This window comes from Triturus cristatus, chromosome 7, assembly GCF_964204655.1.
Source record: "Triturus cristatus chromosome 7, aTriCri1.1, whole genome shotgun sequence".
NCBI lineage: Eukaryota > Metazoa > Chordata > Amphibia > Caudata > Salamandridae > Triturus > Triturus cristatus.
In genome coordinates this window covers 198,927,770-198,952,885 of record NC_140590.1, presented here as the reverse complement: position 1 = coordinate 198,952,885, position 25,116 = coordinate 198,927,770, and the positions used below count along the sequence as shown (strand labels likewise).

Sequence of the window (25,116 nt, the reverse complement as noted above, 5' to 3'; positions counted from 1 at the left end):
TCACCCTCAGCAGACCACACCCCAGAGAGCCCTTCTCTTCCTGTGCAAGCACTTTTTAAAAGTTGAGTAGGGGGCTGGCAGAAAGTCTCTGTTGGTCCTATCAAACAGCGACACATCACGTCCCTGCCCCTGCTCCCTCCTTATTGTCCAGCCTCTGCGCTTGTTCAAAATGGTGTCGTCCAGGGTTTCTGGCCACATGTCTGAAGCCTCATCCCCCACGCTGCCTTCCCTCCTTGGTGCAGCCTGGTGCCTGGCACCCAGTGACAGCTGCTAATTGATTTACCTGTATCCCCTCCCATCTTCTCTTCGTGGAGAGGAGGCCCTAGCTTGTGGAAGAAAGGTTATCAATCCATCCAGCTGAGGTCAGCCCTCAGCCTGGGTCTGGTCCTGGCTGGCTCACAGAAATATGACAGTTCTGGATGACGCAAAAGCAGTACAAATATTACTTTGGACTCTGCAGAATACTTCTTTTCACCTCCAATACAATGGACTTTAGTGCATGTCTGGAAACTGTAGGCCTTGTGGAAGTTAATTTAGCCATGGGCCCCACATTCCCTTAGGGAAATAATGAAGTGAAAACACAGTAAGACACACTGACTTTCCCTGGCATGTTTCCAGTGTATAAAGCCTATTCCTCCCAATACTGCATAGGTCCTGCCACACCATTCACTTTGTAGCTGCTCCTGGACTGCACACGCTAGGAATCTCCCCTGAGCTGCCCGTACACGTGTGCACACACATGTACACATGTGTCTGCATGTATTGTAACCAGCCCGGTGTCCCTTACTCCAGCTGCTGCGCAGTGGCCTGGTCAAGCCAGGGGAACACCAGTAAAATCCCTATGCAGTCTCTTACATCCTGAGTTCACTGTGGGTGAGTCCCAACTTATGAGGCTCCCCCACAGTAAAAGCTCAACAATTAGGTGCTCAAAAATAAAAAAATCCGGGCGGCCCATAGTGTCAGAACCACCTTCTAACACTCTCCTTGAAAATATGAAGGAGTGCCTGGCGCCATCACTACGTTACAAAAAGTGACGTACTGGTGGCGCAGGGTGCTTGTAAATCTGCCCCATAAGTGCTTAGGTATTGGCAGACTGATACAATAAGAACATAGTGCTGGATGGGTGATTAAAGAATTGCATGAGACTGACAGGAGGTATCCTACACTGCATGGGTATTACTTCAGTATTTAATGGAGTGGACCAATAGTATCTATCTGCTTAAAGATTTGTAGGGATTATGTACAGAATATTTTATGTGTACTTGTGTCGGTGCCTAGGTCATTTTATAAGAATGCCACTTGTAACTGGAATGATGACCGTGCTGCAAATAGAGTGAACACTTCTTTTATAAGTGCTTACGTATTGGTGGAGTGATAGGATAAGTAGATAGTGATAGATAAGTGATTAAAGAAGTGCATGGGACAGACTGGACGATTCCTACACTGCATGAGTGCTAACTGGTTATTTAGAAGACTGTATCAATAGTATGTAGCTAGTTAGAAGTCTGCGTGGATAGTGCACAAAATATTATAGATGTACTTGTGTTAGTAGCTAGGCCATTTCATAAGTTCATAACTAGTAACTAGAATAATTACAGTATTACAAACAGAGTTTATAGTGAATTTATAAGTGCTTAGGTATTGGTGGAGTAATAGGATAAGTAAATAGTGCTGGATGGGTGATTGGAGAAATGCATGGGACAGACAGGAGGATTCCAACTCTGCATAGGTACTAACAGGGTATTTACAAGAGCGTATCAATATTTTGTAGCTGGTTAGACGTGTGCATGCATAGTGTACAAAATATTGTACCTGCACTTGTGTTTTTGACTACGCCATTCCTTAAGCATACGACTAATAACTGGAGTAATTTCAGTGTTGCAAAGAAAGTGCGTGCTGAATTTATAAATGCTTAGGTATTGGTGGTGTGATAGGATACGTAGATAGTGCTGGATGGTTGAATGGAGAAGTGCATGGGACAGACTGAAGGATTCCTAGACTGCATGGGTACTAACTGAGTATTTAAAAGACTCTATCAAATCTATGTAGCTGATTAGAGGTCTGCATGCATAGTGCACAGAATAGTGTAGCTGTACTTGTTTTACTGAATAGGCCATTCCTTAGGTACATGACTAGTAACTAGAATAATTTCAGTGCTGCAAAGAGAGTACATGTTGAATTTATAAGTGCTTAGCTTTTGCGGAGTGAAAGGATATGTAGATAGTGCTGGATGTGTGATTGGAGAAGTGCATGGGACAGGCAGGAGGATTCCTAGGTTGCATGGGTAGTACTTTACTAAGTAGCTGGTTAGAGGTTTATATATATAGTGCACAGCTGAATGTAGTTGTGCATTGATAGTGTTTGGATTACTTAATCTTACCTTGACAGTAGTACATATCAAAAAATGCTAAACATTTTTTTCAGTTATTATAAGTGCTTAGGTATTGGTGGAGTAATAGGATAAGTAGCTAGTGCTGGATGGGTGTTTGGAGAAGTGTATGGGACAGACTGGACGATTCCTACACTGCATGAGTACTAACTGGGTATTTAGAAGAGTGTATCAATAGTATGTAGCTAATTAGAAGTCTGCTTGGATAGTGCACAAAATATTATAGATGTACTTGTGTTAGTAGCTAGGCCATTTCATAAGTTCATGACTAGTAACTAGAATAATTACAGTATTACAAACAGAGTTTATAGTGAATTTATAAGTGCTTAGGTATTGGTGGAGTAATAGGATAAGTATATAGTGCTGGATGGGTGATTGGAGAAATGCATGGAACAGACAGGAGTATTCCTACACTGCAGAGGTACTAACTGGATATTTAGAAGAGCGTATCAATAGTATGTAGCTGGTTAAAGGTCTGCATGCATAGTGTACAATATATTGTACCTGCACTTGTATTAGTGGCTAGGCCATTCGTTAAGTATATGACTAATAACTGGAGTAATTTCAGTGCTGCAAAGAGAGTGCATGCTCAATTTATAAGTGCTTAGGTATTGGTGAAGTGATAGGATACATAGATAGTGCTGGATGGATGAATGGAGAGCTGCATGGGACAGACAGAAGGATTCCTAGACTGTATAGGTACTAACTGAGCATTTAAAAGACTGTATCAATGCTATGTAGCTGATTAGAGGTCTGCATGCATAGTGCACAGAATATTGTAGTTGTACTAGTTTTTCTGTCTAGGCCATTCCTTAGGTACATGACTATTAACTAGAATAATTTCAGTGCTGCAAAGAGAGTACATGTTGAATTCATGAGTGCTTATGTATAGGCCTGGGCTAAAATTTTGTTCCGTTTGCGGAAATTGCGATAATTTGACATTTTCGCGTTCCGCGGAAAGCGCGAAAATGTCAAAATTTCCGCATACCGCAGCTGGCGATAATTTGTTTTTTGCTCGCGCTGTAAAATAATACATTCTCGCGTGCACACGATCGCCTTACCTGAATCCCTGCGTTCGCCGACAAGTTTTCTTGATCCGGTCGCGTTCTCCATGTTGTATTGTTTTTAGCCATTTGCGCTGTCTCGCGACAGTTCGTGCCCGCAGTGACGTCATGCGTCGCGCGATCACGTCTTTCTTCTCGCGATCATGCACCGCGAGACAACTGAAAACAAGATGGCCGCGCCCGCGAGCAACCACATGGGTAAGTTGGTGAGCCGCAACCATGCAGAAAATCTCGCGAACCTGCGGGAAAAAAACTTCTGCATCTTCGCGATATTTCCGCGTGTTTGCGATAATTTTTTTCATTTTCGCGATAATTTGCGAAAGTGGATTTCGCATATTCCGCCCACCCGTACTTATGTATTGGCGGAGTGATGGGATACGTAGATAGTGCTGGATGGGGGATGGTGAAATACATGGCACAGACAGAAGGATTCCAACACTGCATAGGTATTAACTGGGTATTTAGAAGAGCGTATTAATAGTATGTAGCTTGTTAGAGATCTGCATGCATAGTGTACAAAACATTGTACCTGTACTTGGGTTAGTGGCTAGGACATTCCTTAAGTATCTGACTAATAACTGGAGTAATTGCAGTGCATGCTAAGTTTATAAGTGCTTAGCTATTGGCAGAGTGATAGGATACGTAGATAGTGCTGGATGGGTGAATGGACAAGTGCATGGGACAGACAGAAGTATTCCTAGACTGCATAGGTACTAACTGGGTATTTAATAGACTGTATGAATGCTATATAGCTGATTAGAGGTCTGCATGCATTGTGCTCAGAATATTGTAGCTGTACTAGTATTGGTGTGTCTATGGTTTCGAGAATGGTAGTCTGTATTTTAGGGTGTGAGGGTGTGAATCAGATTATCACGTAGATGATGTCATCAGTGATGTCATCAGTGATGTCACTGACCATGTCATGAATGATGTAATATGTGTCATCATCAGCAGTGCATTGTGGTGGCGCGAGTTATAGTTAGCACAACTAACTATAACAGCCAAATTTCTCTTGTTTTGTACGAGTGAAATGTCCAACTAACTATGACATCCATGAAACCTGTGTTTTTTTCAGTGAATTTCTGAGGTTTTTTAAATGCTAATTTCTAACTATAATTTCAGTGAATTTTACATACATGTATTTAATCTCCTCTCACTCTTACAAGGAAGGAATCAGCACTCAGGTTGTAGTTTGGAAGTATTTAATCTGCAAAGGACGTGAACCACGCGTTTCGGCTCGTCCGAACCTTGATAATGATACAAGACGTCATTGTAGCATCCTTATTTAAATGTACAAATGCCTCCAGTTGCCAACATTAACAAAGGAATACATATTACTTTAATTCAAAAAGCTAGCGGCCATATTGGCCTGGTCACGATGTGAAAATTCAGGAATTGATACAATAAAGAAAAGAAAACAAGTGTTAATATGCACACAATGTCATTTCAGCATATCTTGCCCCGTGACTGACATACCTGTATGTTCGTCAACGTGACTTTTTCATAATAAACATACTTAGAATTGCAAACATAAACATAAACAACACATTACTTTAAAGTGAAAGGCTATTGGCCATATTAATCTGGGCACGTTGCGTATTATAATGGTTCTTACACGAAAGAAAAGGAAAAAAAGGGGTGTTAATATACACACACTATCCCTAAATAAAGTTCTAGAGATTATACTTCCATTCCATTCACAGCTCATTTGAGATGTCATGAGTGATGTAACTGACCATGTCATGAATTATGTAATGTCTGAGGTCATTAGCAGTACATTGCGGGGGCGTAAGTTATAGTTAGCTCAGGTAACTATAACTGCTGAATTTCACTCGTGTATGAGTGCAATCTGAGTCTAACTATATCGTCCCTATAATCTTTGTTTTTTCCAGCATATTTCTAGGTGTATTTTAACGTTAAGTAAGATGCATATAACAATGGATGGTGGGGAGTTGGAAGCAGGGCCTGACACTGTGCTGCACCCACCCAAGCTTGCTGCTTCTGCCTTCCCTCCTCCCAGCCATCCATTGTCCAAGTCCATGTCCCTGCTCCCTTTTTACAGCCCTGTGTGGCCGTTGTTCTGCCACTGGCCTTCCCGCCTTCTCTGAACAGTTAGCTTGCTGCCCCATCCACCTCCTCCTTATCCTCTGTTGTCTGAATCCATGGACTAGCCTCCTCCCTCCTGCCATGCATGGTCTGATGTGCTGACATTGCCCTCCATTTAGCATGATGTACCAGTCCACTTCTCCTGCCCTCCATTGCCCAATTAGATGCCCCATCATTGACCTCCTGCTTAGCCTCTGTGATTAGCTTGCTGCCCCTATTCTCCTTCATCCTGCCCTCCGATGTCTTCGTGCATGCCCCTGCTCTATCCCTTTTGCCCACTATGTTCCATGGACCTGCCACTCCTATCTACTCTGAGTGTTCTGTTGAGCTGCCACTCCCCTCCCACCTGCCTAGCATTTTCAGATGACTGTAACCTGTCCCTGCCACCTCCACCCTGCCTGTCCACATTCCATGCACCTATCCCCTTCCTCCTGTCCTCCATGGTTCATTTTACTGCCACACCCTTCTGTCCTCCCTGGTCTGTTGTGCTAGAACTGCTCCTCCTGCCTGCCCCGCGCGGTCTGTTGTGAGGCTCCATCCCCTGAACTCTCTTGTCTGTGCCCAGGTCCTGACCCTCACTTCTATACTCCATGGTCCTTTGTGCATGCCCCTGCACCCTCCTTCTTGCCCATCATAGCCATTGTGCTGCAACTAACCCTCCCGCTTGCCATGCATGGTCTTCTGTGCAGCCACGGCCCCTCCCACCTTCCCTGTGTGGTCAGCTAGCTGCCCCTGACCCCCTCCCACCTTCCCTCCATGGTCTGTGTGTATGCCTTCATAGTCTCACTGTTGCTCTCTATGGTGTGTCTTGCTTCTAGTGCCCATCCTGCTTGACCTCCATGGTCATCTTGCTGTTCCTGCCCTTCCCCCTTGCCCCATCCCTCTGTTTCCATGTGCAGACCCCTATTCCCTCCCTCCTGGCTTGTCTGTTCCATTGTAATGACCCTGATCCGTCCCTCCTGCCCTTTATGGTCTGTTATGCTGCAGCTTTCTCTCCTGTCTGTCCATTATGGTCAGCTAGCTACCATTGCCTATTTCCCCTCTGTTCGCTGTTGTCCATGTGCATGGCCCTGTCCCCTCCTTATTGCTTTCTATGGATTGCTGTGCTGCACTCCCGTCCTGCATGCCCTTTGTGGTGTATTGTGCTGCTGCAAACTCTGATGCCTTCCCTGTAGGGTCAGTTTGGTGCACCTCTCCATGTCCCTCCTGTCCTCTGTTATCCAAGTCTATGTCCCTACCCCAATTCCTCCTGCCTTCCATGATCCAATGTACCATACTTGCTAACATTTTGAACTTGGGAAGAGAGAGATTTAGAAAAAAAACTGGGGTATTGATTTTCCCCTTTGACTTACATTGAAAAAGATGAGATTGTAGACAGGAGACAGATCAAATAAAGCCCATTTGGGCTTAAAAACATTGGACATATCCTGGCTGAATCGGGTCTGTTGGCATGTATGGTTGTACTACCACTGCCTCTTCCTTCTGCCCACAATGGTCTATTATATTGCCACAGCCTCTATTGTCAGTCCTTTATTGTTGGTTTGCTGCCCCTGCCCGCCTTTCCACTGCCCTCCATAGTCTGTTGTGCTGCCACTGGCCTTCCTGCCTGTCCAGTGTGGTCAAATTGTTGCCTTTGCACCCTCCTACCTGCCTTCAATTTTCAGAGTCCGTGCCCCTGGCCTCTGCCTCTCAACAGCATCCTAATGAACAACTAAATTGCTAACATTCTATATTTATTACAAAAGTGTGGACCGCATGACGTCATCTTGATGTTGATTGATTGATTGATTGATTGATTGATTGAACAGGGATTTATAATGCGCAACTTTGCCCAGAGGCGTCAAGGCGCAGATGATGGAAACAACAATCAGCCAAAACTAAAGGGAAAAGAGAGCTTTAGGGGTAGGATTCGGCGAAAAGGAAAGTTTTGAGCGCTCGACGAAACAGAAAAAAGGAGTCCTGATTCCTTAGATCAAGAGGGAGCTCGTTCCAAAGTCTAGGGGCAAGGGCAAAAAAGGCCCTGCCTCCCCACCTTGCCTTGGCAAAACGGGGGACCGTAAGCAACTTCAAACTGGAAGAACGGAGAGCTCTACCTGGGGTGTAATACGACACCAAGGACCTGATGTCCTCTGCCCCTGCATCATGAAGAGCCCGATAGATGATAGTCAGGGTTTTAAATTTTATCCTGGCATGAACAGGGAGCCAGTGAAGCTGTTTCCTGATGGCAGTTCCAGAGGAGCTTCTGGGGGCGTTGACAACAAACCTTGCTGCCGCGTTCTGAACAACTTGCAGCCGATGGACCAGGTTGTTGCCCATCCCAAGATAGAGGGCATTGCAATAGTCCAGGCGCGAGGACAAAAGGGCAACCAAAACTTGTTTCCGAGCATCAGGAGAAAGGTACTGAGTGAGCTTTCTCAACACCCTCAGCACCCCACAGCAGGTGGAGACAGTCCTGTTCACTTGCTTGTCAAAAGCCAGAGAGGTATCAAATAAAATCCCAAATTACGGGCAACAGAGGAGGGTTGTGGGCAGACTCCCAGAGCCGACGGCCACCAGTCAGATGACCAGACCTCTTTGTTTCCCCCAAAGACAAGACTTTCTGTCTTCTCCAAGTTCAACTTTAAAAAAGTTTGATGTCATCCAACCTGCCACAGCTCCCATGCAGTTCTTAAAGTTGAGAGCCGTGGAACCGACCGATTGTGACAGGGAGACCATAATTTGGGTATCGTCGTCATAGGAAAGAACTTCCAACCCAAAGGATCTAACAAGCCTAGCAAGAGGGACCACATAAACGTTGAAAAGGGTGGGGCTCAAAGAGGAGCCCTGTGGGACCCCGCAATGCAATGGCTTGGCAGTGGAGAGGAAGTCTCCCAACTTTACCTTTTGCTCCCTATTATTGAGAAAGGAGGTGAGGAGACTGAGAGCCAGCCCCGCCACCCCCATCTCACCTAGTCGGGAGGCCAAGATGGTAGGAGACAGGGTGTCAAATGCGGCTGTAAGGTCGAGCAGGATCAGAAGCGTAGTCTGACCCCTATCGACCTTAGAACGGATGTTATTGACCACTACTGTAAGAGCTGACTCAGTACTGCGCTCCTTTCTGGAACCATGCTGAGATGGATCAAGCAGGCCGATTTTATCAAGAAAGGAGCTGAGATGAAGGTTAAGGTGAGCCTCTAACATCTTGGCGGGAGCAGGGAGGAGGGAGATAGGACGAAAGTTCTTTAAGGTCCCAGGGTCCAAAGTGGCCTTTTTTAGGAGGGGCTTCACAATAGCGGTTTTCCAGGATGCTGGAAAGGTCCCACTGGCGATAGCCCTGTTCATAACCACCAGTATGGGGGGAATTAAGGTGGCCCTGCAGCTTTTTAAGATTTTCAGAGGACAGGGATCAAGGGGAGAGCCTGATCTAAGGGAGTCCAGCAGTCTCTCAAGATCAGAGGCAGAAAGCAGTGGAAAGCTAGAAAGAGTATCACTAGGGTGGGCATGATCACAGGGTCAGGAGAGAGAGAGTGAGTAAGATTGTCCGCTTGGAGAGATGTGTAAATATTTAGTATTTTAGTATGAAAAAAAGAAGAAATCTGATCACAGAGAGCTTGTGAAGGGACTATGGGATCAGGGTGATGAATAGAGGATAAGGATTCCATGATTTTAAATAAATCACCAGAAGAAGTAAGGGAGGATGTAAGACTGGAAAAGTATGTTTGTTTTTCGGCTAAAACCGCTGCTTTATAGTTTGTAGGAAGGATTTTATGGTTAAGCCGACCTTCAGCATCTGGCCGAGCTCTCCAAAGCCTTTCCTGCCTCCTACATTCCTGCCTCTGAATTCTCAGGGATGCAGAGTACCAAGGTGCTGAGGGACGTTTCCTAGCACTATACACTGATTTAAAAGGGGCCAGGGTGTCCACTGCATTTGCAATGGTACTTGCAAGCTCCTGTGCTGAGAGATCAATGTCCTGTGAGGAGGGGGGCTTGAATTTGGCGATGAAGGGGCTCAAAGAAAGATCAGTCAGGCCCCGGAAATTCCTCTTCTGCACCCAGCAGTCTGTAATCAAAACTGTAATACCTAGAGCATTTCCTTTAGAAATTACATATATTAGAAGGTCTTATTTGCATCAAAATAATGGTTAGTGCTCTAAAAAACTAAAATGAGGACATATTTTCTGAGTTTTCATATAGCGACAAAGCACTTTTTAATTATTTGTTATCTTTATGTTTTTTATACAGTTGACCACTTGATTAAATGTTGCACTTAGGAGAAAAGATGTGGTGTTACTTATTCCAGAGCTGCAGACTTTGCAACTGGGGAACCAGGTTTGAGTTTCTGCTTCAGCTCGACATTCTGTGATTCTGGTCAAATCACTTAATCTCCCCATGTCTACAACCAAAATGAATTTGTTCTTGTGTGATGTAACCAATGCTCATGTAAAGCACTCTAATACCTGACAAGTCTGCACTATATAAAACTGCAAAAACACAAAAAATAAAAAGTGTTTTGCACACTTTTGTCATTGGGCTACATGTGGACTATATCTGGATGATATTTGTGCTACATTTGGGCTCTTTTGTCTCTGGTGGCCATCTTGGGAGACTTATTTTTTATGAAGATTCCTAATTTCCTCATTTACTGCAGTCTCCTCAGTAGGAAATACTTTCAGCTTTTTACTTTGGTTCCATCAAGAAGGCATTCAGATGTGTTACACATTTGCCATGAAATTCTGAATGTTAGCACTCTAGTTGCTCGTTAGATCACTGTAGTAAAGCTACTGCTCACCAGGAAAGTCTGCTGCTGGTATTCAAAGTGCATGTTCCAGTCTGCATGTGAGAATTTTTTAATGAAATAGAAGAGGATTTGAGAAGTCAAAATGTGCCCTACTTTTTCTTTCTGCAGCACTAATCATAATTTCTATAGCAAAATGAACCCCCTCATTTTGTTCCTTTGCAAATTAAATGTTTTAAGTGTTGCCACTTTATTCCAATCAAGATGGCTTCAGGTGTGCTATGCTTTTGTCATAAGTAAGACTGTTAGCGCTCTAGTTGTTCTTTAGAACACTCTGGGACATTCAGTCATTGGGCTATACTTGGGCTACATCTGGGTGATATTTGTGCTACATTTGGGCTATTTTGTCTCTGGTGGCCATCTTGGGAGACTTATTTGTTATGAAGTTTCCTAATTTCCTCATTTACTACAGTATCCTCAGTAGGAACTAATTTCAGTTTTTTACTTTTATTCCATCAAGAAGGCATTCAGATGTGTCACACATTTGCCATAAATTCAGAATGTTAGCACTCTATTTGCTCATTTGATCACTGTAGTAAAGCTACTGCTCACTACGGAAGTCTGCTGCTGGTATTGAAAGTGCATGTTTCAGTCTGCATGTCAGAATGTTTTAATGAAATAGAAGAGGATTTGAGAAGTCACTCAAAATGTGCCCTAATTTTTCTTTCTGCAGCACTAATCATACTTTCTATGGCAAAATGAACCCCCTCATGTTGTTCCTTTTTAAATTAAATGTTTTAAGAGTTACAACTTTATTCCAATCAAGATGGCTTCGGGTGTGCAATACGTTTGTCATAAGTAGGACTGTTAGCGCTCTAGTTGTTCTTTAGAACACTCTGGGAAGCTGCAGTAGAACACAAAGGAATCAACTGACAGTCTCTGCCCTTGTTGGATATACATATTTTACTGAGAATGTCAGACTTCATTCCCACATGAAAGAGAAAGATAATGTGAATTTACAGAAAATATGCTCTCAGTTTAGCTTATAGATCACCTTGCAAACCTCTGTGGGAAAAGCATGAGAAAATAGTTTTCTCTCAAACATGATTCATGATATCCCAGCAGAAGGCTTTTTCACATGGTAAAATCACCTTAGAACACACCACAATTCCTAAAATGAGTATGGTACCACCAACAAATGATTTATAATGTAACTAAAGTCTTAAAACCTTCTATTAACTGCAATGTTTTTTAATGAGGTGCTATCATGTATATTGGTCCCAAGATGGCTGCCCACACTTCTTGGATGAAGTGCTGACAGCCAATCAGATCTCACGATGAGATGTGTGGTTAGTCTCCGCCCAGATATATATATTTCTTTTCCATTAATATTTTAAAAAACTCCTGAACGGATTTACACCATTTAACTAAAAGGCACGACTTTGAACCAAAGGCTACCTTTTTGCCAAATTTGGTGTAATTCCGTTCAGCAGTTCAGGCTGTAGCTGCGACTAAAGGTTCCTATGGAAAATTGCATGGGGAAAACATGTTTTGGGACCCCCCTTTTTTCTCACCCCCTGCTTCCCGAATCACCTCGAAACTTTCAAGATAGGAGTGGACCGGAGCGCCCCACTAGTTTTGAAAGTTTTGCGAAGATTCGTCAATCGGCGTCAACGTAATTCGGAATAGAATGTTGTGCTTTTCCTATGGTGAGTAGGTCCTAACTAGTAGGTTATATGTATATATATTCACTTAAAAAAACATAGGTTTCACACATGTGATAGTTAGCTGGACATTTCACTCGTAAAAAACTAATGAAATTCCCCCGTTATAGTTAGTGCAGGCAACTATAACTCACGCAACCGCAATCCTCTGCTGATGACGTCAGATAGTACATCACTGTATTTAGACACTTATTTACCCATGTCTTCTTCCATTAATCTTTAGCTATACATATATTACAAATATTTATTTTTCATAAAGACACATATGTCATCAGTGATGTAATATCTGACGTCATCAGCAGAGGATTGCGGTCGCGTGAGTTATAGTTGCCTGCACTAACTATAACGGGGGAATTTCATTGGTTTTTTACGAGTGAAATGTCCAGCTAACTATAACATGTGTGAAACCTATGGTTTTTTAAGTGAATTTGCAAGGTTTTTTAAATGCTAATTCATAACTATAACGTGTGTGAAACCTATTGTTTTTTCAGTGAATTTGTACGTTTTTTTAAATGCTAAGTTATGTATTTATAATTTTTTTTTTTTCAGGTTTTTCAACGTGCGCGCACCGTGCGCCTTGTGCACCGTGCGCGCGCTATAAGCGCTCGGAGCGCTTCGCGCGCCGAGCACCCACGGTTCGCCGTGCGCGCACCTCGCGATTTAAAAAAATAAAAATAAAAAAATGTTTCGCCCTTGGGGGTGCTTCTGTGATCCCCTGACCAAGGCTAGGGGGTCAGGAACTGTTCACTCTGCCCCCTTTTCACGTTCTCCACCTTTTTTTTTTACCCCCTCAGACTGCGAGAGACAAAATGGCGGCCGACACTTCCTGGTTTTGACCAATTCGAATGTTTACCGACATCTAACAACCAATCAGAATTGCGCTTGCGCACGGCAGGGTGCGCGCACAGTGCGCGCAAGGTGCGCGCGTATAGATATTGATATGCTTTTAAATGCTATTTTCTCAGGTAATACTGAACAGATTTACACCAGGCCTGCAAAAGGCACTTCCTTGACCTTATGGCTACCTCTCTGCCAGATTTCACGTAATTCTGTTCAGCCGTTCGGGCTGTAGCTGCGACTAAAGGTCCCATGGAAAAATGCATGGGGAAAATGTGTTTTGGGACCCCCCCCTTTTTCTCGGCCCCCGCTTGACGAATCACCCCGAGACTTTCAGGGTAGGAGCTGAACGGAGCGCCCCATTAGTTTTGAAAATTTCGCGAGGATTCGTCAACCGGCGCCAAAGTTATTCAAAATAGAATTTTGAGATTTCCTATGAAAACTAGGTTGTAACTATAACTATCTACTGGCGACCGCCAGTAGATAATATATATATATATATATATATATATATATATATATATATATTCACTGAAAAAACCATAGGTTTCAGGGGTGTTATAGTTAGCTGGACTTTTCACTTGTACAAAACCATTGAAATTCCCCCGTTATAGTTAGTTCAGCTAACTATAACTCGCGCGCCCGCAATGCACTGCTGATGACGTCACATATTACATCACTCATGACATGGTCAGTGACATCACTCATGACATCACTGATGACATCTCAAATGACATCACTGATGACATCACTGATGACATCATCCAGTGAATGTGTTTTTTTCTGAAAATTAAATATGCTTTATATATGTATATCTCAAGGTCGATGGAAGAATAAATGGGTATATAAGTGTCTAAATGGATGATTTGTTTTTGAAAAATTGATTGTGTAACTGACTGATTAAGTGTATCATAGTGAATACATGGCTTAGTGAGTAATGTTTAAATATGTAAATATCTGTATCAGTCTCTCACTTTGTGTATAAGTGGCTGCATGGGTTGGTGAGTAGCTACATGGGTGTCTATATAGGTTATTAGTTGGTTTTTTGAGTATCAGTCTGAGTGTCTGCATGGTTCGGTGGGGGGTATTACGTAGTGCATAGGTGCATGAATGAGTGACTCACTGTTTGTATGGGTTGAACACAGCATGTGTGCAGGACTGTATGGGTGGATGAGTGTGTGTATGGGTGTGTTAGTGAGTGAATGACTGTCTCAATAGTGTCTTTATGAGTAACTACATATGTTTTAAACTAGTATATGTGACTATTGGTGTATATATGTGAGTATATGTGAGAGTGAGAGATTGAAAGAGTTCCTGTATGAATAAGTATGTGTTTCTTTAAGTGATTGTTTAAAAGACTAAGTATGTGTAAGTTTCCGTAGAAGTAAGTATGGTGGTGTGTGTATAACTGTATATGCAAGTAAATGTATGTTTGATTCTTTATTAGCATGAGTGACTATGTGTGTGAGTAACTCTATGGATGAGTGGCATTGTGTAACAGGATGTATAGGTGTATGAGTACATATGATGAGTGAGTACATGTATGAGTGACTGTATAGGACTGTTGGTGAATGAGTGGATGTGTATGTGGATCTTAGAATTACTGAAGAGGTTGTTGTAACTGGTATTGGTATGTCCATTGTTTTGAAAATTTTAGTCTCTAGTTTTGAATGTGTGTATCAAAGGTTATATTAGGGTGAGAGGAGGTCTGCCACTCTATCACAAGGATGATGTCATCAGTGATGTCATTTGAGATGTCATCAGTGATGTCATGAGTGATGTCACTGACCATGTCATGAGTGATGTAATATGTGACGTCATCAGCAGTGCATTGCGGGCGCGCGAGTTATAGTTAGCTGAACTAACTATAACGGGGGAATTTCAATGGTTTTGTACAAGTGAAAAGTCCAGCTAACTATAACACCCCTGAAACCTATGGTTTTTTCAGTGAATTTCTGAGGTTTTTTAAATGCTAATTCCTAACTATAACGTGCCTGAAACCTATGGTTTTTTCAGTGAATTTCAAAGGTTTTTTAAATGCTAATTTCTAACTATGCCTACAGAGATAGGACATGTGAAGAAAGAAGAACAAATGCACAGAAAGAAACAAAAGAAGTGCAGAAAGAAGCAACAGAAGTCCTCAAATATGAAGATAAGTGCAGGAAGAAGGATAACGTGCAGAAAGAACAAAAAGAAGAGCAGAAAGAAGCCTTGTTGCAAAATCATCCTGTACCCTCAACTTTTTCAGACGGATACTGGTGGTAACTGAGTCTGACTAACCAGTCCTAGAGCCAGTGCTATGTTAAAAGACACTTAGAATACAGTGAAAACACCTACATACACTAGGGAACATTATGCGTTGGGGTCCCCCTGTGATTAGCATGACCTCCTCTGTAAGCCCCTAGTATATAATAGGGCATGGGGATTAAAACTACCTCTTAAAACAGGCCACAGGGCGTTTTTGCACACGTTAACTCAGGCCCCGTCCCCTCCATTCACCACTGTGTAATAACGCCCTGTATCCATTTTTAGTTGGGAGATTAAGTTCATTTGAATCCTGAGGGTCCCTAGGGTCCAACTAGCCCACTAGGTACCTCCAGTAAGTGCCACAGAGCTGCGTTGCAGAGAGGTGTAAAAAGTGGCACGGCCTGGACCACCTCTCTGCAATGCAGCTCAGTGGCGCTTACTGGAAGCACTTGGTGGGCTAGTTAGCCCCCAGGGGCCCTCAGTATTGAAGGGAAATTATATCCCCAATTTAAAACGTGCCATAGTGCGTGTTTGCACACGTCACCTCAGGCCCCGTCCCCTCCCTTCACCACTGTGTAAACGCGCCCTGTGGCTGTTCTAAGTTGAGAGATTAAGTCCCCTTGAATCCTAAGGGTCCCTAGGGTCAAACTAGACCACTAGGTACCTCCAGTAAGCGCCACAGAGCTGCGTTGCAGAGAGGTGTAAAAAGGGGCTTGGCCTCAGAACACCTGGCTGCAGCGCAGCTCCCGGGCGCATACTGGAGATGCCTGTTGGGGGCGCGTTTGCAGAGTGCTGCACGGAGGGGGCATGGCCTCCGGCACGATGCCAGTCTTTTATTTATTTTAGTTTTTTAAGAAGGGGGGCTGTTTGGTTCCCCTTCTTATTCTAATTTATTGGCCCTGATGACCCCATCCCCCAGGGCCAGTCTCCTAATTATATTTTTTTGACCCCATTCCCCAGGGCCGGCCACTGTTTTTTATTATTTTTAAAAAATATATATTTATAGACACACCTAGGACATGCTGGACAAACCGTACGTACCTATCACCATGACGATTTGCGTGATATTCATTAAAAGGCGACTATGCATGCAATGAATCCACGTGGAATGTATTTACACCACTAGTGAAGCTCTGACATGTCTGATGCCCTACCGTGCCTAATCCTGGTAGACACCCTTGTCGTTTATTTATACAAACATGGGTAGCTATTGACGGGCACATTTAATACACATGCACACCAAGCCATTCAAAGGGGATTCGACAAAAATTCGACCAAAACTATGCAAGAAACCCCCCTCACGGTTAATAAAACACACATCCACTGCCGGATGTGTAATACTTTTTATTTTACTCTCTGGAAAGGGGACGAACATCACTTGAGAGTCACAGCGCGCTCCTGACAGAGCCCAATGCTGTGTTACACCCACCATTGCCTGCCGAGTGCCACACACCTCTGTGTTGTATTCCACTAGCTAGTGCATATGCTATGACACTCTCTAGCCCATGTGCACTGTAACACCACCCCGTTAATATGTCATGCCACACTTGTCTTTGCACGGGTTATATTGCCCCATCTAACGTGCCTTTCTCGATGCCTATGTTATAACGCACAGTGCTATGCCATACATATTACAATCTGGGATCCATATCTTTGTCACAGTGCATATGCAACATTACACTCCCCAGCACATATTTTATATTACAACTTTAGAGACTAGTTAGGTTACAGAACACTGCCCTGTGCATATTACACTCCAAGGCGCATATCGCATAGCACACGCTAGTGCCTGTGCTATCTCGCGCTCTCCAATGAATCTGTCATTGCGCACAATGTATTGCATATTATATTTCACGCCCGGTTCATCTTATATCACACTTTTTGGTGCATAGTTTATACCATACACTATATCTAGTTTTCATTTTCAATCGTGCTCTCAGGACTATGTTCTATATAACACTGTGTTCACCTACCCTTTTCACGGGCATTACATTTTGCGATAGGGGGTGGAGGGTCAGGGGGTGTTTCTGCCAAGTGAGCCCGGAGTCACAGTCACAAACGTCCTCTTCTTCCTGAATAAAAGTGAGATTATGCTGCATACTTGTTCATATTTTAAGTAGTTCGCACAGACACAATGTTTTAAAAACAATAAAGTTCCTAATACCCGCCTTCTCTGAACAGTTAGCTTGCTGCCCCATCCCCTTCCTCCCTATCCTCTGTTGTGTGAATCCATGGACTAGCCTCCTCCCTCCTGCCATGCATGGTCTGATGTGCTGCCACTGCCCTCAATTTAGTATGATGTACCAGTCCACTCCTCCTGCCCTCCATTGCCCAATTCTATGCCCCACCATTGACCTCCTGCTTAAACTCTGTGCTTAGCTTGCTGCCCCTATTCTCCTTCCCCCTGCCCTCCGATGTCTTTGTGCATGCCCCTGCTCCATCCTTTTTGCCCACCATGTCCCATGGACCTGCCACTCCTATGTACTCTGAGTGTTCTGTTGAGCTGCCACTCCCCTCCCACCTGCCTAGCATTGTCAGATGACTGTAACCTGTCCCTGCCACCTCCACCCTGCCTGTCCACATGCCATGCCCCTATCCTCTTCCTCCTGTCCTACATGGTCCATTGTACTGCCACACCCTTCTGCCCTCCCTGGTCTGTTGTGCTGCAACTGCTCCTCCTGCCTGCCCCGTGTGGTCTGTTGTGAGGTCCCTTCCCCTGAACTTTCTTGTCTGTGCACAGGTCCTGACCCTCCCTTCTATCCTCCATCGTCCTTTGTGCATGCCCCTCCACCCTCCTTCTTGCCCATCATAGCCATTGTGCTGCCACTAACCCTCCCACTTGCCATGCATGGTCTTCTGTGCTGCCATGGCCCCTCCCACCTTCCCTGTGTGGTCAGTTAGCTGCCCCTGACCCCCTCCCACCTTCCCTCCATGGTCTGTGTGTATGCCATCACAGTCTCACTGTTGCTCTTCATGGTGTGTCTTGCTTCTAGTGCCCATCCTGCCTGACCTCCATGGCTATCTTGCTGCTCCTGCCCTGCCCCCTTGCCCCCAGCCCTACTCCCTCCCTCCTGGCTTGTCTGTTCCATTGTAATGCCCCTGATCCATCCCTCCTGCCCTTTATGGTCTGTTATGCTGCAGCTTTCTCTCCTGTCTGTCCATTATGGTCAGCTAGCTACCATTGCCTCTTGCCCCTCTGATCTCTGTTGTCCATGTGCATGGTCCTGTCCCCTCCCTCTTGCTTTCTATGGATTGTTGTGCTGCACTCTCGTCCTGAATGCCCTGTGTGGTGTATTGTGCTGCTGCAAACCCTGATGCCTGCCCTGCAGGGTCAGTTTGGTGCACCTCTCCATGTCCCTCCTGTCCTCTGTTATCCAAGTCCATGTCCCTATCCCATTTCCTTCCATGATCCAATGTACCATTTTGCGAACATTTTGAACTTGGTAAGAGGGAGATTTTGAAAAAAAACTGGGGTATTGATTTTCCCCTTTGAGTTACATTGAAAAAGAGGATATTGTAGACAGGAGACAGATCAAATAAAGCCCATTTGAGCTTAAAAACATTGGACGTTTCCTGGCTGAATCGGGTCTGTTGGCATGTATGGTTGTACTACCATTGCCTCTTCCTTCTGCCCACAATGGTCTATTACATTGCCACAGCCTTGAAGGAGGGTAGATTTTGTATCACAGGGGGCCCCTGGCCCGTTCTGTCCACACCTGAAGTATGAGACCCTTGTCCTTGCCCTGCCAGCTGCATTTGTAGGCCGTATTAAATTGACCAGCGGGTCCTGTGTTGCTATATAATTATCCTGAGACATCCTTACCACTCAGCCAGCATAAAACCCCTGTGTAGGCCCTTCTGTTCAATATGTAGGCCTCTTTGTTAAATTGACCATAGCTCTGCAATTTTAGTGTATAGCAGTCTGAAGGCAGGTCTGCGAGGCCTTCTGATCCAAACTAGTAGCCCCCACCCTACCCGAGTGCTCCGTGCTCGGTATCAAAGTTCAACATCCCCCTGAAGCTGTCGACATACAGTAGGCTGCATCCTGGACTGGTACTTGCTTCCTGGGCAGGTTTCCCGCTTTTAAGGAAGTGGCAACCGCAGAGCGTCAAGTTAGGAGAACTGAGGAGATTTTATACATGAATATATTGAATTCCCGTACAATACCCATTATTTTCTGCTTGCTCTATGGAACTTACGATAAGCGATTGGCCTGAGAGACTGACCTTTTCACCCAGTCCATTGTCAGCATTAAGTGGGTAAATGACGAAATGTCTGGTAAAATCTGCAGACGAAGCTTTTGGGTAGCATACGTAGGTAGATGTAGCGTGCAAAGGAGCCCACAAAATGATATAAAAAGGGAGCACCCACAGATATCGACGGACTACCTCGCCGTCTGTATGTAGGTTAACAGGCAGTGCAGGTTTTCCCCAAGAGCTGGGAGCTCTTGTCTTCCTTTGCTTAAAATGTCTTGCTCTGCTTTGCTTGAAGTATCGTATTCTATTTTACCTATATGAAATGTCATGTTATGTTTAACCATTGTTCTCTTTACTTTTGCATTTAAAAGATTTTGTATTGTAATTGCAGGAATGCTTGCTCTAAGAGTAAACGTGAGTGTTCCTAGGTAACATTTTCCTTGGTGTAACTTGTTTCTCATGATGCATTTATAGATGTGTTTTCTCTCTCTCTCTGTCAGTACATTAATTGAGATACAGAGAATATTATGACAGCTGTATGATTATCTGGATTCTGTATTTTGTACTTTATGTCTCTATTCTGCGGTTTCTTTGAAGTTGCATCTTCTCATTAAACTGCCATTGTATTCTGCCTCCAATTCCATGTCTCATATGTCTGTTTTCTTCATTTTTGGAGCAAGCGTTCCTAGGCACCCCGGCTCAAATTAAGGTGCCCCTTTTGTCCCTGACTCACTCTCCTGCTCAGTTCTGTGGTGGCTCCCAGGGATCTGGGGACCGCCCCTAGCTTCCTTGACCCGTAATAGATCTTCCCTCCAACAGCCTCTCTTGCAAGTCCTGTATTGTTGGTTTGTTGCCCCTGCCCCCCTTTCCACTGCCCTCCATAGTCTGTTGTGCTTCCACGGCCCTTCCTGCCTGCTCAGTGTGGTTAAATTGTTGCCTTTGCACCCTCCTACCTGCCTTCAATTTTCAGAGTCCGTGCCCCTGGCCTCTGCCTCTCAACAGTATCCTAATGAACAACTAGATTGCTAACATTCTATATTTATTACAAAAGTGTGGAACGCCTGACATCATCTTGATGTAATCAAAACTGTAATACCTAGAGCATTTCCTTTAGAAATTACATATATGAGAGGGTCTTATTGGCATCAAAATTATGGTTAGTGCTCTAAAAGACTAAAATAAGGACATATTTTCTGAGTTTTCAAATAGCGACAAAGCACTTTTAAATTATTTGTTATCTTTATGTTTTTTTATCCAGTTGACCACTTGATTAAATGTTGCACTTAGGGGAGAGGATGTGGTGTTACTTCCAGAACTGCAGACTTTGCAACTGGGGAACCAGGTTGAAGTTTCTGCTTCAGCTCGACATTCTGTGATTCTGGTCAAATCACTTAGTCTCCCCATGTCTACAACCAAAATGAATTTGTTCTTGTGTGATGTAACCAATGCTCATGTAAAGCACTCCAATACCTGACAAGTCTGCACTATATAACACTGCAAAAACACAAAATAATAAGTGTTTTGCACACTTCTGTCATTGGGCTATATTTGGGCTACATCTGGGTGATTTTGGGCTACATTTGGGCTCTTTTGTCTCCGGTGGCCATCTTGGGAGATTTATTTGTTATGAAGTTTCCTAATTTCCTCATGTACTGCAGTCTCCTCAGTAGGAAATGCTTTCAGTTTTTTACTTTGATTCCATCATGAAGGTATCCAGATATGTCACACATTTGCCATAAATTCTGAATGTTAGCACTCTAGTTGCTCATTAGATCACTGTAGTAAAACTACTGCACCATGGAAGTCTGCTCCTGGTATTAAAAGTGCATGTTTCAGTCTGCATGTCAGAATGTTTTAATGAAATAGAAGAGGATTTGAGAAGTCACTCAAAATGTGCCCTCATTTTCTTTCTTCAGCATTAATCATAATTTCTATGGCAAAATGAACCTCCTCATTGTGTTCCTTTTTAAATTAAATGTTTTAAGTGTTACCAGTTTATTCCAATCAAGATGGCTTCAGGTGTGCCATACTTTTGTCATAATGAAGACAGTAAGCGCTCTAGTTGTTTTTAAGAACATTCTGGGACATTCTGCCATTGGGCTATACTTGGGCTACATCTGGGTGATATTTGGGCTACATTTGGGCTCTTTTGTCTCTGGTGGCCATCTTGGGAGACTTATTTGTTATGAAGTTTCCTAATTTCCTTATTTACTGCAGTCTCCTCAGTAGGAAATACTTTCAGTTTTTTACTTTGATTCCATCAAGAAGGCATTCAGATGTGTCACACATTTGCCATAAATTGAGAATGTTAGCACTCTTTTTGCTCATTAGATCACTGTAGTAAAGCTACTGCTCACCAGGGAAAACTGCTGCTGGTATTGAAAGTGCATGTTTCAGTCTGCATGTCAGAATTTTTTAATGAAATAGAAGAGGATTTGAGAAGTCACTCAAAATGTGCCCTAATTTTTCTTTCTGCAGCACTAATCATACTTTTTATGGAAAAATGAACCCCCTCATTTTGTTCCTTTTTAAATTAAATGTTTTAAGAGTTACCACTTTAATCCAAGCAAGATGGCTTCAGGTGTGCCATACGTTTATCATAAGTAGGACTGTTAGCGCTCTAGTAGTTCTTTGGAACACTCTGGGAAGCTGCAGTAGAACACAAAGGAATCAACTGACAGTCTCTGCCCTTGTTGGATGTACATGTTTTACTGAGAATGTCAGACTTCATTCTCACATGACTGAGAAAGATAATGTGAATTTACAGAAAATAAGCTCTCAGTTTAGCCTATAGATCACCTTCCAAACCTCTGTGGTAAAAGCATGAGAAAATATTTTTCTCTCAATCATGATATCCCAGCAGAAGGCTTTTTCACATGGTGAAATCACCTTAGAACATACCACAATTCCTAAAATGAGTATGGTACCATCAACAAATGATTTATAATGTAACTAAAGTCTTAAAACCTTCTATTAACTGCAATGCTTTTTAATGAGGTGCTATCATGTATATTGGTCCCAAGATGGCTGCCAACACTTCTTGGATGAAGTGCTGACAGCCAATCAGATCTCAGGATGAGATGTGTGGTTAGGCTCCGCCCACATATATATATGCTTTTAAATGCTATTTTCTCAGGAAATACTGAACAGATTTACACCAGACCTGCAAAAGGCACTTCCTTGACCTTATGGCTACCTCTCTGCCAAATTTCAAGTAATTCTGTTCAGCCGTTCGGGCTGTAGCTGTGTCTAAAGGTCCTATGGAAAAATGCATGGGGAAAACGCGTTTTGGGACCCCCCTTTTTTCTCGGCCCCTGCTTGACAAATCCCCCCGAGACTTTCAGGGCAGGAGCGGAGCGTAGCGCCCCACCTATTTTGAAAATTTCGCGAGGATTCGTCGACCGGCGCCAAAGTTATTCCAAATAGAATGTTGCGGATTTCCTATGGAAACAGGGTCCTAACTATAACTACCTACTGGCGACCGCCAGTAGGTAATATATATATATATATATATATATATATATAGTTATAGTTAGCTGGACTTTTCACTTGTACAAAACCATTGAAATTCCCCCGTTATAGTTAGTTCAGCTAACTATAACTCGCGCGCCCGCAATGCACTGCTGATGACGTCACATATTACATCACTCATGACATGGTCAGTGACATCACTCATGACATCACTGATGACATCTCAAATGACATCACTGATGACATCACTGATAACATCATCCAGTGAATGTGTGTTTTTCTGAAAATTAAATATGTTTTATATATGTATATCTCAAGGTCGATGGAAGAATAAATGGGTATATAAGTGTCTAAATGGATGATTTGTTTTTGAAAAATTGATTGTGTAACTGACTGATTAAGTGTATCATAGTGAATACATGACTTAGTGAGTAATGTTTAAATATGTAAATATCTGTATCAGTCTCTCACTTTGTGTATAAGTGGCTGCATGGGTTGGTGAGTAGCTACATGGGTGTCTATATAGGTTATTAGTTGGTTTTTTGAGTATCAGTCTGAGTGTCTGCATGGTTCGGTGGGGGATATTACGTAGTGCATAGGTGCATGAATGAGTGACTCACTGTTTGTATGTGTTGAAGACAGCATGTGTGCAGGACTGTATGGGTGGATGAGTGTGTGTATGGGTGTGTTAGTGAGTGAATGACTGTCTCAATAGTGTCTTTATGAGTAACTACATATGTTTTAAACTAGTATATGTGACCATTGGTGTATATAAGTGAGTATATGTGAGAGTGAGAGATTGAAAGAGTTCCTGTATGAATAAGTATGTGTTTCTATAAGTGATTGTTTAAAAGACTAAGTATGTGTAAGTTTGCGTAGAAGTAAGTGTGGTGGTGTGTGTATAACTGTATATGCAAGTAAATGTATGTTTGATTCTTTATTAGCATGAGTGACTATGTGTGTGAGTAACTCTATGGATAAGTGGCATTGTGTAACAGGATGTATAGGTGTATGAGTACATATGATGAGTGAGTACATGTATGAGTGACTGTATAGGACTGTTGGTGAATGAGTGTATGTGGATCTTAGAATTACTGAAGTGGTTGTTGTAACTGGTATTGGTATGTCCATTGTTTTGAAAATGTTAGTCTCTATTTTTGAATGTGTGTATCAAAGGTTATATTAGGGTGAGAGGAGGTCTGCCACTCTATCACAAGGATGATGTCATCAGTGATGTCATCAGTGATGTAATTTGAGATGTCATCAGTGATGTCATGAGTGATGTAATATGTGACGTCATCAGCAGTGCATTGCGGGCGCGCGAGTTATAGTTAGCTGAACTAACTATAACGGGGGAATTTCAATGGTTTTGTACAAGTGAAAAGTCCAGCTAACTATAACACCCCTGAAACCTATGGTTTTTTCAGTGAATTTCTGAGGTTTTTTAAATTCTAATTCCTAACTATAACATGCCTGAAACCTATGGTTTTTTCTGTGAATTTCAAAGGTTTTTTAAATGCTAATTTCTAACTATGCCTACAGAGATAGGACATGTGAAGAAAGAAAAAAAATGCACAGAAAGAAAAAAAGAAGTGCAGAAAGAAGCAACAGAAGTCCTCAAAGACGAAGAAAAGTGCAGGAAGAAGGATAACGTGCAGAAAGAACAAAAAGAAGAGCAAAAAAAAGCCTTGTTGCAAAATCATCCTGTACCCTCAACTTTTTCAGACGGATACTGGTGGTAACTGAGTCTGACTAACCAGTCCTAGAGCCAGTGCTATGTTAAAAGACACTTAGAATACAGTGAAAACACCTACATACACTAGGGAACATTATGCGTTGGGTCCCCCTGTGATTAGCATGACCTCCTCTGTAAGCCCCTAGTATATAATAGAGCAGGGGGATTAAAACTACCTCTTAAAAGAGGCTACAGGGCGTTTTTGCACACGGTAACTCAGGCCCCGTCCCCTCCCTTCACCACTGTGTAAACACGCCCTGTGTCCGTTTTTAGTTGGGAGATTAAGTTCATTTGAATCCTGAGGGTCCCTAGGGTCCAACTAGCCCACTAGGTACCTCCAGTAAGTGCCACAGAGCTGCCTTGCAGAGAGGTGTAAAAAGTGGCACGGCCTGGACCACCTCTCTGCAATGCAGCTCAGTGGCACTTACTGGAAGCACTTGGTGGGCTAGTTAGCCCCCAGGGGCCCTCAGTATTGAAGGGAAATTATATCCCCAATTTAAAACGTGCCATAGTGCGTGTTTGCACATGTCACCTCAGGCCCCGTCCCCTCCTGAGGTTCCGTGAGAATCGGAACGACACTTTTTTGGTGTATTCGAATATGGACGAGTTTGGTATCTACGAACCGCAAATGAC

At 43.2% G+C, this 25,116-nt stretch overlaps 1 protein-coding gene across 3 annotated transcripts in view; it reads left to right on the top strand.

Moving 5' to 3' along the window:
• LOC146809210 (putative methyltransferase DDB_G0268948) overlaps positions 1–25,116 on the top strand; it is a 530,358-nt gene that overhangs the window by 427,558 nt on the left and 77,684 nt on the right. The window lies entirely within an intron of this gene.